Below are 16,469 nucleotides of genomic sequence, written 5' to 3'. Positions count from 1 at the left end.
AAGTTGTTTTTAATTAATTTTTAAAATTGTTTGCATATATTTTCAATAATAAAATCCTATTAAAATAAAATTATTAGCTCATGTCCTCACATCAATCTAAGGAAATCACATATATGTGTATACAAGTGTGTATATACACATAAATACATATATATGTATATGTATATATGAATGTACATAAAATTTTCTATCCTCTTTTTATAAATAAAGAACCTCAGACTGCTGTGGTTAGGTAACTTTCCCAGTATCATACAGATAGTAATAGTCTGAGTCCTATTTTGAAGTTAGTTTTTTCCTGATACTACATCCATTTCTATATCCATTATAATAATATTTTCTTATGCTATTATATGTTATGATTATGTTATATTATTTACAGAGATGAGTAAATATAAAATATTTCTGGGAGAACAGAAAGCAAGAAAGGCCTAATATAAGAAGGGATACTTAGCAAAACCCTGAAGGAAAGTAGCAATTCCAAGAGATTGAAGTCAAACAGGAGAGATTTCTAGGTGAGCTGAAAAGTCTGCATAATGGCATGCTTTTGGGAGATGGGCTATTATGTAGAGTATAATTAAGCAGGCCAATTTGATTGAAATGTAGACTGTTTGGTCAAATTATCATCACCCTCAACAACAACAACAACAATAATGAAAACCAAAATATATACAAACAACAATAAAGCCTCTGATTATGGACTTGGGTCATAATTTTTAAAACTAAAAACAAACAAAACCCCATAGAAATGGTGGTTTTTTTTTTCTTTTTTGCAGATATGTAGATTTTATTCCAGTATATTTATCTTTTTATATAGTATATTATTTGCCAAAATTATCAAATAATTATTATTAGATATATTTATTGTGCTTTTTATTTTAAAAATGTCTTATTAAGATTCTTCTGACCTTTTGGTTGAATGTCTTTCTCCACAAATTCCCTATAATGCAATAGAAAAGCCATATATATATATATATATATATATATATATATATATACATATGTATATATATATATATATATATATACATATGTATATATATATACATATATATATATATATGACAGATGAATGAACCATTAATATAGATAAAATGTATAGGAGGTAATTATGAAAAATTCATTTCTCCCATACAAATGAATTTAAATGACATGCCCTGTTATATTGGAAAACATTTCAATATAGAGTAGAATAAAGATTGAGAAAATTGTAAAATGGCTTTGACATCTTAGGAATGAGACATGGAATTGGCCATAATGCAAACAGAATATTTTTCCCCACATATTTTACCAGGACATCAATTAGCTTTGTCACCAGTTCTGAGGTAAAAATCAAAATAATATCAAGACTTCCAAAGATTAGCTCACAAAGGGAGCTAAATGCCCACACTGCAGCTGTGGTGAATTTCAGTATCCATCAATTCACAAGCAGGGTGCTATGTTAGCTCTATTTTTGAAGCCAGCTTCTTTGTGGCTGCCAAAAGTCCCTGCCCTCTTTCACCAAAGTCAAAATATGTCTTGTTGAAGTTTTGCTGTAGCCCATGCTCCACAGTTTGACTTTAATTGTCTCAGCTTCCACTACAGTAGAATTGTAGGTCTTCAGGATCAACCAGAATATTTATGTCAGGATAAGAGCAGGTTCCACAGATAAGCTGGTAGGATAAGAGCAGACATCTTCATGAGACTGAACTGTAACTAGAAAGCTAGAGAAGTCTGTGGTTTCTCTAGACATCCTGACAAAGGATCAAAATCAGGCTCTCCTTGAGTAAGAAGGGGTCTTAGGGAGGCCTATCTATCCTACAAGTCTAGCTACTCATTGACTGACATTTGTCAGGCATTTATTAATTATTCCAAACCTGCAATGCATCATTTGTAAAATGGGAGTACATAGGTAATCTCTAGTGTAATCCAATTTATGATTTTATATCCACCTCAAGCTCCACAAATTTTTATATGTTGATCATATCAACAAAACAAATTAAGCTTTTCTTTAAGAAAATGAGGCAAATTGTTTTCCAAATCTGGTTACAAAACAAAATTTCATAAGATTTTTTTTTAATTTCCTTCAGTTAAAATAATAATTGTAGTAACTATCATAATTATATGAAAATAATGAATATTATTAATATTCATTGTCATAGTAATCAGATTAAAACAAAACAACAATAAATTTATCTTACTCAACACACTTAGAGGTCATTCAAGAAATAAGCAGGCAAAAATCATTTATTAAATACTTTAGTGTCAAGCACATTTTGAAGTGACGAGTATACAAATATAATAATAAAAAAGAGTTTTTGCCCTTTTAGTACTTATGTTCTAATAGGGAAGACACTTCATTAAATAGATGAAGTAGAGACTTGTGTGCAGAATCTACATATGGTGCTAAAGTCTCTAGGGAGTCCCAAGTAGAGACAGAAGAATTAAGAATGGATGTGCTGCGCTTCTCTTCAAAAGAGAGGCTCCTGGAATAATTCACAAAAGAAAGGAAGGGCCTCAAAAGGCAAAGGAATAATCTAGGGCAAGAATAACTCTGGAATTTCTCAAAGGCAATACAGTATTGTAGGACTTGATGGATTCACCACAATGTTCTTTATAAAGAAAGGCATCTAAAGAATGCCATTATTTATAGAGAATTCCTTTTGAACTTTGATTCAGCATTGAAGAACTTTCATAATAATGAGAAATAACTGGTAATTATATGCCTACTTGTCTTTTCTTCACCAGAGATTAATAATCAGTGATCAAAGAAGGTTATCTCCATCATTTACAGCATATATTTCAAGGAATATTGTATCATTTTGACATAGTCATAGGAAAAAAGTATTTTTTTGAGGAAGTCTTTAAGGTGAAATTTTGCTCTAAAAATTAATTAGTAGTAACATTTCCCTTCCAGAGCTGTGAGAAACAAATAATTTGGTTGTTGTCCTTCATTCTCAAAGAACAAAATGATGTTACTATTTTGGAGTCAAGTTACAATGTGTCCAATTGTGGATGACTAGATTAATGTGAATTCATTAGCTATTCCAATTTGAACACAAATAATCTATATGAACATTTGGAGTGTGAATGTCTCCAAATTTATGCAGCTCACATTCTTTTTGAGCTACTGAAATTTTGCTTTGCTCATAAAGTACAGTTCTTCTTGGAAGCAGGTATGGCATGTTGGGTGATCCTTTGCCAGTCTTCATGATCACATAATTGAATCCAAAGTTATTCAGAGAGACCTGTACAGTATCCTTGTACCATTTCTTTTGATCACATGCAAGTAAGTGATTGCCTTGTGTGAGTTCCCTCTGAAATAATTTTTAGGCAAACATTTGGCATTCAACCTAATGTGGCCATTCCATTGGAATTACACTTTCTGCTAACCTGCCAAGCATTCAAACTCTACTGCAGAGAGTGTAACTATTCATGCTTTGTTGCATATCAGCTTCCCAAGCTATACTGAATACACAGTCATCTGTGAACGAAAAGTCATGCATCAATTCCGCTTCCACTTTAGTCTTGGCTTGTACTTTAAGTTAAATCATTTATCCTTGATGTGGGAGGTGACCTTGAGGCTGTTCTCATCCTGATTGCAGGTATCTGATCATACCACAGAAAACATCATCCTAAAAAGCATAGGAGCAAGGATAGATTATTAATCCGTTAGTGATGGGGAAAGTATGAAAGCATTCTTCATTATCCAGAACATAGTCAAGCAGGCTGTCAAGGAACTGATGTATAATACTGATGAATTTCTTCAGGCACTCAAATTTGGCCATAATATTGTACTAGCCCTTATTCCTGAAAGTACGAAAATAAGATCAATTAACATTTATATATAGGCCTTGGTTCTGTTCCTGGTATTTCTCCTGGAGTTGTTGGGCAGCAAACACCATGCCAACTGTTTCTTAGTGTTTTCTGAAGCCATACTGGCCCTCAGGTCGATTGCTATTTTTCAAGTGGAAGATAAACCTATTAAGGAGGACTCTGCAAAAGATCTTGTCCGTAATAATTAAGAGAGATATCCCCAGGTGACTCGTCACAGGGGAAAAAAAAAAAAAAAAGTATTTCTTTAACTTTATAGAGATGGTCAATGGAGAGATCTTTGAACTCCTGAGGGATAAACTACTCTTGCCTTAGACCCAGAAAATTTCAATTACTTTTTGTATGAGCAGTAGAAGCAAGCAGTCGCTTGCTTATAAATCGCAAATATAATGGAATAAGCATCAGACACTTTGTCACATGAGAGAATGCCAAATGGCACTCAAAAAACTTGTTTTGCAGTTGGAAGTTCAGCCAGAGAGGGATTGATTTCAACCTAAAGTATTCAGTCAATGGCTTGAGCACTGATTTATTATTTGTTGAGAAAACTATGGAAAATATTATTAGCCCATCTCTCCAGATTTCACATTCGGATCACTAATCCATCAGTGGTATCAACACTGAGTAATTGTGATACATTATAAGGGTTTATCCCATAAAAATCCTTCATAGCAACATAAAAGCACTTTGGATTGTTGCTATCAGCATAAAATTGAATTTCATATTCCTTCTTACTGAGCCAAGAATCCTGCAACTATCTAGGTTTAAATTGTATTTTTATTTTCAATGAAGTTATTTGTTGTCTTTGTAGAAATTGATAAAGCTATAGAGTTCTTTTTTAATTTAACAGCTTATGAATTTTCCCATTTTTTTTGTCAAACCATTCTTAATATTTGTGAGTGTCTTGGGCAGATGAGTAAATGTACTGCTGTAAACCAAATCTCTGAGAGCTATCCACTCTTTTACTAATCCATTGTTGCCAGCCAAGCATTGGCTTAGCTTTCCCTTCAAGTTAGCAATGAACTCTTCCCACTTGGAGCAGCACTCTAAACTGTTGACTTGAAATCTCCTGGTAGTCATCTTTTCTTGGACCACAGTTTTTGCTGAATACAAATATTTGGCCCAGAGAGAATGCCTATGATCAGCTCAGCATTGTGCCAAACATTTCTTTCATTACTTGTCTGTCTCAGGCTAAGCACTCTAATCACTGTTCTAGCTATGAGCACTGCAACCAAAACCAAAAATTTTTCACTAAATATCTCCTTTAATAATGTTTCTTCTTATATTTACTTTCATAATAAAACCAACTCCTTTGTTTGACTTATCACAGTGAACCTGTGACTCAAGTGTTCATATGTTTGTTCTACATTTTCAATTATACCATAAATATTGTTTCACTTGATGTTTCCTCCATTGGTCATTGAACATGTAGCTCACATATAAAGTACTAAAAATGATGCAAATGTTTATAGACAATATAATCTATACCTCTCTCCCTCTCTCTCTCTCTCTCTCTCTCTCTCTCTCTCTCTCTCTCTCTCTCTCATATATATATATATATATATATATGCGATCTTTGCCTAAATTAGGAGCCGAGGAAGAAGAAAACAGAATCATAAAGAGGTATTACACAGAGTTGTTGAGAAACAAGGTTTTTTTTTTGTTTTTGTTTTTTTTGTTTTGTTTTGTTTTGTTTTTTGCTGAGACAGTTGGGGTTAAGTGACTTGCCTAGGGTCACACAAATAGGAAGTGAGGTGTTAAGTGTCTGAGACCAGATTTGGACTCAGGTCCTCCTGACTTCAGGGCTGGTGCTCTATGTACTGAGCCACCTAGCTGCCCCAAGAGACAAGTTCTTTTAAAAATACTTTAGAAATAAAATTTCCTTCAATAGTTATTTAAAGATTTTTGCTGTTACATAGTTATTTCAGTTTAAATCTGATCTCAAAACATTTATTGTGTGAACTTGGACAAGATAATTAACTTCAACCTGTCTTAGTTTTTTCCTCTTTACAACGGGGGTTATAGCAGAACCTATCCTTCAGCATTGCCAATAATAAAACACTTCACAAAGTATATAAAACAGCATATAAATGCTACCAATTATTACTCTGCCTTTCCTATCATTTACTAAATTTCATATTTTCCATTTTATGCAATCCATAATTGGTAATGTCCAAATCAATATTATGACAAAATAAAATGATATTTAATATTCTTATATATACATATATATATACAAACATATATATATATATGCATATATATGTTTGTATATATGCATATGTATACATATACATATACATACACACATAAACACACACACACACACATATATATATATATGTGTGTGTGTGTGTGTGTGTGTATGTGTATATATATACACATAAACCCATTATGACATAACACAAGCACTAGACTACCCAGAATGAGGATTCCTCATGTTATAGGACTCCAGGAAAATCACTTAAACTTCAAAGCAAAATTGTTCTTTGAAAGATATTGCTAAACATTTTTGAGATCAATCATTAGTCAATGTCAAAGTCTTCTTTTTGAAAGCCTGCATCTGAAACAGTCACAGATGTTTGAAATAAAAGTTCACCATAAGTCTTCCTGTGTTTTCCATTATAGGACTATTGCCTTTACAATCGGAAGAAATGCTTTAATTGAAAATAATGAAATGATGCTTCTGTCAAAATTAAATTCCTGAACAAAATAGTTTTTTCTTCCCTCTTGGAACAAACACAGTTTAAAGCAGGACAACACAATATAAAACGATTTGAGAATAATGAAGTCTTTGATTTTGTGTGTAAATGGAGTAAGTGAATTTTCTTTTTTATATTGATGGTGAAAACTATACTTTGATTCTATGTTAAATTTTAAAAAATATTTTAAGTTACAGATCTGTAATAATAGAATATGAAACTGTACTCATAGTATGAATTAGGTAAGAGAGAAGCACTTCATAAAAATTTAGTCACAGATTAAATATGAAATAGCTGGAGGTGGTTTTCTGACCCATGATCATTCATTGGTCCAAAAATTGTCTATTATCTGTTTTGTCAATGAACCAAGAATAATTAGTATCTCCATACCCCAACCATAAACCTTACAGGAAAAACAAAACAAAACAAAACAAAAAAACAAACAAAAAAACCCAAAAACATAATGCATGAGCTTTAAATAAAAAGAGTTGTTCACTTGCCTGGCTTTTTTTTTCAAACAGTTGATGTGAGAAAGCCTGTAAAAATAATGTATCCTATTCTTCATAACTTGCCACACATCCCATAAAGAAGTTGAAATTCTAATCCAAGACCATGAAAAAAAATTAATTTATCCTAAAGAACTCAACTAATTTTAATACCTACTGAGTCTATTTCAATCAAACTAACAAAAGTAGAGGGTGGTGGCTTGTTGAATGAGATAAAAGATTCAAGAAATAAGTCATTGTAATATCCAAAAAAAAAAAAGAGATTATTTTTAGGTCAGTAGAGGATTTTTTTTTTAACTCTATAGGCTGGCAAGGTGTGGGAGAGGAGGCCAAAATGGCCAATTGTAGACAGGGACTCACCTGGATTCTCCTAACTTTCTCTGCAAAAAACTTTAAATAATGCCTCAAAGACTTGCATGAACTAAGTGAAGTAAGTAGAACCAATAGAGCATTGTACACAGCAGCAAGAAGTTAGATGATGATCAACTGTGGTGCACTTGACTCTTTTTAGCAATGTGATAATTCAGGACAATTACAATAGACTTGTAATGGAGATAGAGCCATCTGCATCCTGAAAAAAGGGCTATGGGGACTGAATGTGGACCATAACATAATATTTTAATCTTTTTTTGTTGTTGTTTGCTTGCTTTTTTTCTTTATTTTCCCCCGTTTTGATCTATTTTTCTTGTGCAGCTTGATAAATGTGGAAATATGTTTAGAAGAATTACATATCTTTAACCTCTATTAGATTACTTGCTGTCTAGAAGAAGGGTAATGGGGAGAAGGGAGGGAGAAAAATTAGGAACAGAAGGTTTTGCAAGAATGAATATGAAAAACTATCTTCACATGCATTTTGAAAATAAAAGTCTGTTATTAAAAATTAAAAACAAATAATGCCTCAAAAAAATTTTGGAGCAATACAAATATGATGAAACAATTTTCCAGAAAAAGAAAACTTAAAAGTTTGGAAAAAAAAATTATCACATCATACCGAGAGTGGAGCAAAGTCCAGCCACAAAGAAAGCAGCAAGTCTTGAGGACAATTGAAGCTGCAGCTATATAACATTTGCTTTCAGAATTTTCAACTCACAGGTAGTAAATGGATAGGACAGTTGTCAATTTACCCATATCTGATCTGGGTTGTAATTCTGAATCACAATACCAGGTGGACCATTACCACATGAGAGCTTGTGCTTTTAGGAGAGCAGAAATTCTGTCCACAGTTTCAAGGGCAAAAAAAAACAAAAAAAAAAACAGTAGCAACAGCAGTGTTTATGGTTACTCACAGAGCAGAGAATAGTCCAGGAGAGTAATAAACACCACTTTGGAAGATTTGAAAGTTTAAAGTTCCCCTACTTCTCAAACTATGTCTGAAAAGAGTTATACAAAAAAGTCTGAAACTTTGAACATCAAAAGCAGTATGGAACTTTAGTGTAAAACTAAAAGTCAAGAAATACTTTGGAAAAATGAGCAAACAACAACAATAAAATCTTGATGATATATAGTTGCTATGGTAACAGGGAAGCTCAAAACATAATCCCAGAAGAAAACAAAATCAAAAGTACTACATTTGAACCTTCAAAAGATTAATTTGAACTGATCTCAGTCTCCAAAAGATTCCCTCAAAGGATTTTTAAAACCAATAAGAGACAGAGAAAAATGGGGAAAATAAATGACAATGATACAAGAAAATCATGAAAGAAAAGAATCAATAGGTCAATAAAGAAGGCACAAAAATATTGAATGACATCCTAAAAATTAAGTTAAATGGTAAAATAGGGACAAAAATCCAATGAAGAGAAAAATGCCATAAAAACAGAATTGGCCAAATGAAAAAGGAGACACAAAAGCTTACTGAAGAAAATAATTCTTTAAAACAGCAGAATTGGGTGACTCAAAAAGACATTAAGAAACAATTAAAAATCAAAAGAATGAAAAAAATAGAAAATATATGAAATATTTTATTAGACAAACAACTGACCTGGAAAGTCAAGGGGATATAATTTTAAAATTTTTGGATGACCTAAAAGTCATCACTAAAAAAAAAAAAAAAAAAAGAGAGAGCCTAGAGATAATCTTAAAATATATATATATATATATATATATATATATATATATAAACAGACCTGATATTTAGACTCAGAATACAAAAGAAAAATGGGGGAAAACTCTAACCATAATTTCCTAAAATGGCTCTCAAAACAAAACCTCCCAGGAATAGTCTAACCAAATTCCAGAACTATCGGAACAAGGAGAAAATATTTCAGGCAAACCAAAAGAAACATTTCAAATTTTATAGAGCCATCTATTGATAGGAACATAAAAGATTCAGGAGCTTCCATATTAAAGGGTCAGTGGTCTTGCAATATTATATTCTGGGGGACAAAAGAGCTAAGATAACAACCAACTCAGCAAAACCAATCATAATCTTTCAAAGAAAAAATGAGACTTCTGGCCAAGATGGAGGCGTGGAGGTAGACAGATGCTTGAGCTCAGTGTTTTCTCTCAGGAATTACTTCATGACAAGCCATGGAGTTAATGCTTGACCGGAAAAGAAAACCACAAATAATCACCAACAGAAGACATCCTTGAAATTCCCCAGAGAAGGTCTGTGTTTGCTCGGGGGAGGGTCAAACAGACTGGGCACAGACTGAGGGCAGGCAAACCAGAGCAAGACAGACAGCACACACAGCTCAGACCAGAAGGGGAGGGGTACAATCTCTGCCCTTTCTGCAAAAAGACTTTTACCCCAGTGTGGATATTCTGTCTTGGCAGCAAGCCAGGAGCAGTGGAGAGGGTGTAAACACCAGAGGCGAAGATTAAAACCCTGGAAAGCTAGCGTCTCTTGGAACCCAGCCACCCCCAAACCCCACCTGGAGTGACTCAGCGTGTTCTCAGAGCCTCAGAGCACAGACACAGCATAGCCATCACTGTCCTGTTAGTGGCTCGCTGCTGCCCTCCCCCTCAGTCTGTAAAGGAAGCCCATTAACACCGTCCAGCCCTATCCCCCCAAAAACAGACCTATTGTTTCTCTTGTCAAATTGTTTTCTTTGATTGCCTCTCTGAGAAAATGAACAAAAAATTCAAAAGGGCTCTAACCATTGACAGCTTCTGTATGGAGAGAGAGCAGACTTCAAATACTGAGGAGACTAAAAATAGACTGTCCCCAGAGGAGTCCCCTAAGGGGGATATGATCTCCTCCTCAATACAAAAGAATCTCATTGAGGAAATCAAAAAGGCTCTCACAAGAGAGCTAGAAGAGAAATGGGAAAAGGAAAGGGAAGCTTGGCAAGAGAGTCTGGAGAAGTCATCCCATGCATTTAAAGACAGAGTGGATAAAGAAAAAAAATCATTGAGAAAGAAAATTAGTGAATTGGAAAATATAAACAACTCCAAGGAAAACATGATTAGTGAGCTAGAAAAAGAAAACAGCTCTCTAAAAAATAAAATGGATAAAATGGAAAAAAAATTCCATAGAAGAAAAAAACTCACTTAAAAACACAATTGGACAATTACAAAAAGATATAAAAAAGTGAGTGAAGAAAATACATCATTAAAAATTAGACTCGAACAAGTAGAAATGAATGAATGAAGGAGAAACCAAGAAGTAGTCAAGCAAACCAGAGAAATGAAACAATTGAAAAGAATGTCAAGTACCTTATTAGAAGAAAACTGACTTGGAAAACAGATCCAGGAGAGACAATTTGAGAATAATTGGACTCCCTGAAAAATGTGAGGAAAAAAAGAGCTTGGACACTATTTTCAAGGAAATTATCAAAGAGAACTGCCCAGACATTTTGGAAACAGAGGGTAAAACAGACTTTGAAAAAATTCATCGATCACCTACTGAAAGGGACCCTAAAATCAAAACGCCAAGAAATACAGTGGCCAAGTTCAAGAACCATCAGACAAAGAAAAAATACTGGAATCTGCTAGAAAAAAGCAATTCAGATATGGAGGAGCCATAATAAGGATAACACAGGATCTAGCAGCGTCTACATTAAAAGAACGCAGGGCCTGGAACATGATATTCCGAAAGGCTAAGGAACTTGGTATGCAGCCAAGAATAACTTACCCAGCAAGAATGAGCATCGTTTCCCAGGGAAGAAGATGGACATTTAACAAAATAAATGAATTCCATCTATTCTTGATGAAAAAACCAGACCTACATAAAAGGTTTGATCTTCAAATACAGAACTCAAGAGATTTCTAAAAAGGTAAAAAGAAATCTTGAGAACTATACTTCTGCCAAAAAAATATGTAAAAAGCATATGTATAATTTGTCCTAGAAACTAGAGGTGGAAAGGAAATTATATCATAAAAAAGTGTAAAGTGGTGGTACTACATCTCATGAAGAGGGAAAGGTAACCTATTATATCTGAGAGAAATAAAGGAGGGGGATAAACATAGTGTGTATCAATTGACATATTCGATTTATGGTGAAACTTCTTCCACTTCATTGAAAAATGAGAGGGAAGGAGTAAGCTAAGGGGAAGGAAATACAGAAATTGTGAAGAAAAGGGGTAAAATACGGGGAAAAATTTTAAGGTGGGTGAGGGATACTAAAAAGGGAGGGCTGTGAAAAGCAAGTGGTGTTCACAAGTTTAATACTGGGTAGTGGGGTAAGAGGGAAAGAAAGTTGAAAAGCATAAGCAAGGATTAACAGGATGGCAAGAAATATAGAATTAGTCATTCTAACCATAAATATGAATGGGGTAAACTCCCTCATAAAGAGGAAGCAGTTAGAAGACTGGATTAAAAGTCAGAATCCTACTATATGTTGTTTACAGGAAACACACCTGAAACAGGGTGATACATTCAAACTAAAAGTAAAAGGGTGGAGTAGAATATACTATGCTTCAGGCAAAACCTAAAAAATCTGGGGTAGCCATACTCATCTCAGATCAAGCAAAAACAAAAATTGATTTAATCAAAATAGATAAGGGCATTATATCCTGCTAAAGGGTAGCATCAATAATGAAGCAGTATCAATATTAAACATATACTCACCAAGTGGTGCAGCATCTAAATTCTTAAAAGAGAAATTAAGAGAGCTGCAAGAAGAAATAGACAGCAAAACTATAATAGTGGGAGATCTCAACCTTGCACTCTCAGAATTAGATAAATCAAACCACAAAATAAATAAGAAAGAAGTCAAAGAGGTAAATAGAATACTAGAAAAAGTTTAATATGATAGATCTCTGGCAAAAGCTAAATGGAGACAGAAAGGAGTATACTTTCTTCTTAGCAGTTCATGGAACCTATACAAAAATTGATCACATACTAGGGCATAAAAACCTCAAAATCAAATGCAGTAAGGCAGAAATAGTAAATGCATCCTTTTCAGACCACAATGCAATCAAAATTACATTTAATAAAAAGCCAGGCGAAAACAGACCAAAAAATAATTGGAAACTAAATAATCTCATACTAAAGAATGATTGGGTAAAACAGCAAATCATAGACATAATAACTTCACCCAAGCAAATGACAATAATGAGACAGCATACCAAAATGTGTGGGATACAGCCAAAGCAGTAATAAGGGGAAGTTTTATATCTCTACAAGCCTACTTGCAGAAAATAGAGAAAGAGAGGGCCAACGAATTGGGCTTATAACTAAAATTGCTAGAAAAGGAACAAATTAAAAAAACCCAGACAAACACAAAACTTGAAATTCTAAAAATAAAAGGTGAGATTAATAAAATTGAAAGTAAAAAATCTATTGAATTAATTAATAGAACTAAGAGTTGGTTCTATGAAAAAACCAACAAAATAGACAAACCCTTAGTAAACCTGATTTAAAAAAAGGAAAGAGAAAAAGCAAATTGTTAGTCTTGAAAATGAAAAGGGAGAACTCACCACTAATGAAGAGGAAATTAGAACAATAGTTAGGAGATACTTTGCTCAACTTTATGCCAATAAATTTGATAACTTAAATGAAATGCAAGAATACCTTCAAAAATATAGTTTGCCCAGATTAACAGAGGAAGAAGTAAGTAGTCTAAATAGTCCCATTTCTGAAAAAGAAATAGAACAAGCTATTAACCAACTCCCTAAGAAAAAATCCCCAGGACCAGATGGATTTACATGTGAATTCTACCAAACATTTAAAGAACAACTAACTCCAATGCTATATAAACTATTTGAAAAAATAGGGATTGAAGGAGTCCTACAAAATTCCTTTTATGCACACAGACATGGTACTGATACCTAAACCAGGCAGATCGAAAAACTGAGAAAAGAAAACTATAGACCAATTTTCCTTAATGAATATGGAAGATGATATTTGTAATCCATAAGAACTTTTCTCATTATCAGGGTAGTTAGAAGTATATATATATATATATATATATATATATATATATATATATATATATATATATATATATATATATATATATATATATATATATATACAGAGAGAGAGAGAGAGAGAGAGAGAGAGAGAGAGAGAGAGAGAGAGAGAGGAAATTGTGATTTAAATATGAAGAGATGATCTCTTTAAAAAATTAAGAGGTTACAAAGAGGATTCACTTGGAGAAAGATAAAGGAAGAAGTAGAATGGGATAAAGTATCTCACATAAAAGTCACAAGAATTTACAGTGGAAGGAAAAATGGAGGAAGTGAAGAGAGCCCTTGAACCTTATTTGCATTAGGATTGGCTTTTACTCTACAGAAAAGTAGGAGAGGAAAACGATGAGGGGGAGGATAGAAAGGAGGGCAAATTAGGGGACACAGTGGTTAGACGCAAAACACTTTTGAAGATGAGAGAGAGAGGGACAGAAAGGAAGATAAAGAGGGAGGAAAGAAGAGAGTAGGAAAAATGGAAGGAAATAGGATGGAAGGAAATAATCATCATAAATGGAAAAAAAATTAGTGAATATCTATAATAAAACTTCACTTCTCAAATATATTGAGAATTTTGTCAAATTTATTTTTTAAAAAAATGAATCACTCCCCAATAATTACTCAATTAAACAATTTTCCTACAAAGTAATCAACTAGCAATAGTCAAAATGAAAAAAAAATGCTCTAAATCACTGTTTAGAGAAATGCAAATTAAAAACAATTCTTAGGTACCACCTCAAACCTATCAGATTAGCTAATATGACAGAAAAAAGAAAATGACAAATATTTGAGAGAAAGTGGAAAAAACTGTCACCATTATAGTTTGTGGAGTTGTAAACTAATCAATCATTCTGTAGAGCAATTTGAAATTATTCCCAGAAGTTTATAAAGCCTTCTATGCTCTTTAACTCAACAAAATTACTATTAGATTTTATCCCAAAGAGATAAAAAAGGAAAAAGACCTACATGTACAAAAATGTTTATGGCATTTCTTTTTGCATTCAAAGAATTGGATCAATTGGGATTGATTGACAAAGATGTGACATATCATTGTGATGGAATACTGCTACATTATAAGAAATGATGAGCAAGATGTTCTCAGAAAAACCTGGAAAGACTTTGCATGAACTGTTGCAAAGTGAGGCGAACAGAACCAGTACAACAGTGTATGGAATAACATCTATATTGTACATTGATCAGTTGTGAATGACTGTTATTTTCAGACATGCAATGATCTATGACAGTTCTGAAGGACTTATGATTAAAAAAAAATGCTATCCATCTTCTGAGAAAGAACTGATGGATTCTAAATTTAGATCGAAGCATAGGTGTTTTTTTTTTTTTAAACATTCTTCCCTCTCCCCATGCTTGGATCAGTGTTGTATATTATAACATGACTAGTGTGGAAATATTATTTGTCTGACTAAACATGTATAACCTATATCACAATTCTTGCCTTTTCAATGAAGGGTGAAGAAAGAGAGGAAGAAAACTTGGAATACAATTTTAAAAGATGAATGTTAAAATTATTTTTACTTTTAATTGGGGGAAAATAAAATATCAAAAATGTAAAAAAATTGGAAGCTATAAATTGAATATTTTTCAGGTGTTTTTTTGTTTTTTTGTTTTTGTTTTTGTTTTTTTAATCTAGGCTGCTTAGGACAAGATAAAACTTATAAAGGTCCAGGAGGAGTAAAATGCTGTCCCTCCCCCTAGAAACATGTAAACTCCTTTAGGTCATGGACAGTTTTTTTTTTTTTTTTCCTTGTAATTGGTCCATGTTATATATTTTACTTGTTGAAATGAATTAAATAGAACTGAATCACTGAGACTCCTAGGGAGGTTAAGAATCCATTCGTAAATAACACGAAATACTTGGGGATTGTTTTTGGAGAGCATAGTAATTATTTCTCTTTCTCATTCACAGAGAAATGTATGCACAGAAATAATGACAAGATTTCAAAGAAGGTGCTATTATAATTGTTATTTCTGCCAGTAAGGGTATTGAAGCCCAGGGGTGTTATGACCTGCTCAGCATCACAACACTGGTAAATATTAAGGACAAAACTCAAACCCAGCTCTTCTCTATGACATCAGTGTTCTATCCACTGTGATGTTCTATCATTTATTATTCTTGCTCAATTCTGGGTACATATCTTTTTCCTTCTTATTGTCCCTTCTAAGTCACCTTTTTGATACAATTACTAGCAGAAACTAAAATAATCTAATAGAGGATTGAGTGCTTATTTTTAAATAAAGAGGCTTAAGGACAATTTAAGTATCTTTATCCCCTTCTATAGAATATTTGAGTGAATGGAATTAGGACCAGGGTGGCCAATGTCCTTTCAAGCACAAAAAGAGACCTGAAATGAAATGAAGTCCAATACATTCTTTAAATGCATCTATTGTTTGAGCAAAGACTTGTACAGAAGAGAGCATCTCTCGTGGAAGAAAAGAGAAAATGGGTAAGAAAATAGTTTCCAGAGATTTTTGGAGGGGGAGGAGGAGTTTAAGGGAGAAGACATCTGTTGTTATGATAAGCCAAGGAGTGATGTATTTGAAGAGTCCTGAGTCTGCAATTGCTGCTCAAGGCTCCCTTGAACCATTCGAGGTTGGTTTGACCTCTGCAGCCACCTCCAAGTTCATCTAGAGCTCACTTTGCAAAGGATCATTGGTATTTCAAAAATCTCTGAGCCTCAGAAATCCAGTTGTCTTGTTTTTGTGCAAATCTTTCTTTTTTTCCTGTGAAAAAGGGAAATTTTAACATATAGCATAGTCATTACAGAGATCATGTATACTGTTTGTGTGTGTGTGTGTGTGTGTGTGTGTGTGTGTGTGTGTGTGTGTGTGTGTTGCAGATAAAATAAAATAAAATAAAGAACTGGGACAAAAGCATCCATCTGTGATAACATCTTGCATGTGCCTTATACATGTTTTAAAATGCCAACATAGAGGGAAGTAGAGTCAATTGCTTTATCTACAGTTACTTTGATATATAAGTCTTGGAAACATTAGTTTGACTTTTTTGCTTTGCCTGAAATTTTGATTGAGTGTGAAAATAGAAAATATGGACAAATGTGTATTATCTAAATTGATCAAGACTA

General features: G+C 33.2%; 1 long non-coding RNA gene across 1 annotated transcript; it reads left to right on the top strand.

The window, feature by feature from the left end:
• The first annotated feature begins 385 nt into the window (after positions 1–385).
• On the top strand, positions 386–6,616 carry LOC141559507 (uncharacterized). Its single transcript, XR_012487449.1, has 3 exons — positions 386–512; positions 5,397–5,430; positions 6,436–6,616. It is a non-coding gene; the product is annotated as an uncharacterized LOC141559507 (long non-coding RNA).
• Positions 6,617–16,469: the final 9,853 nt, after the last annotated feature.

This window comes from Sminthopsis crassicaudata, chromosome 3 (genome assembly GCF_048593235.1).
Source record: "Sminthopsis crassicaudata isolate SCR6 chromosome 3, ASM4859323v1, whole genome shotgun sequence".
NCBI lineage: Eukaryota > Metazoa > Chordata > Mammalia > Dasyuromorphia > Dasyuridae > Sminthopsis > Sminthopsis crassicaudata.
Note: the sequence above shows the minus strand (reverse complement) of the source record. Positions and strands in the feature narration are given on the sequence as shown.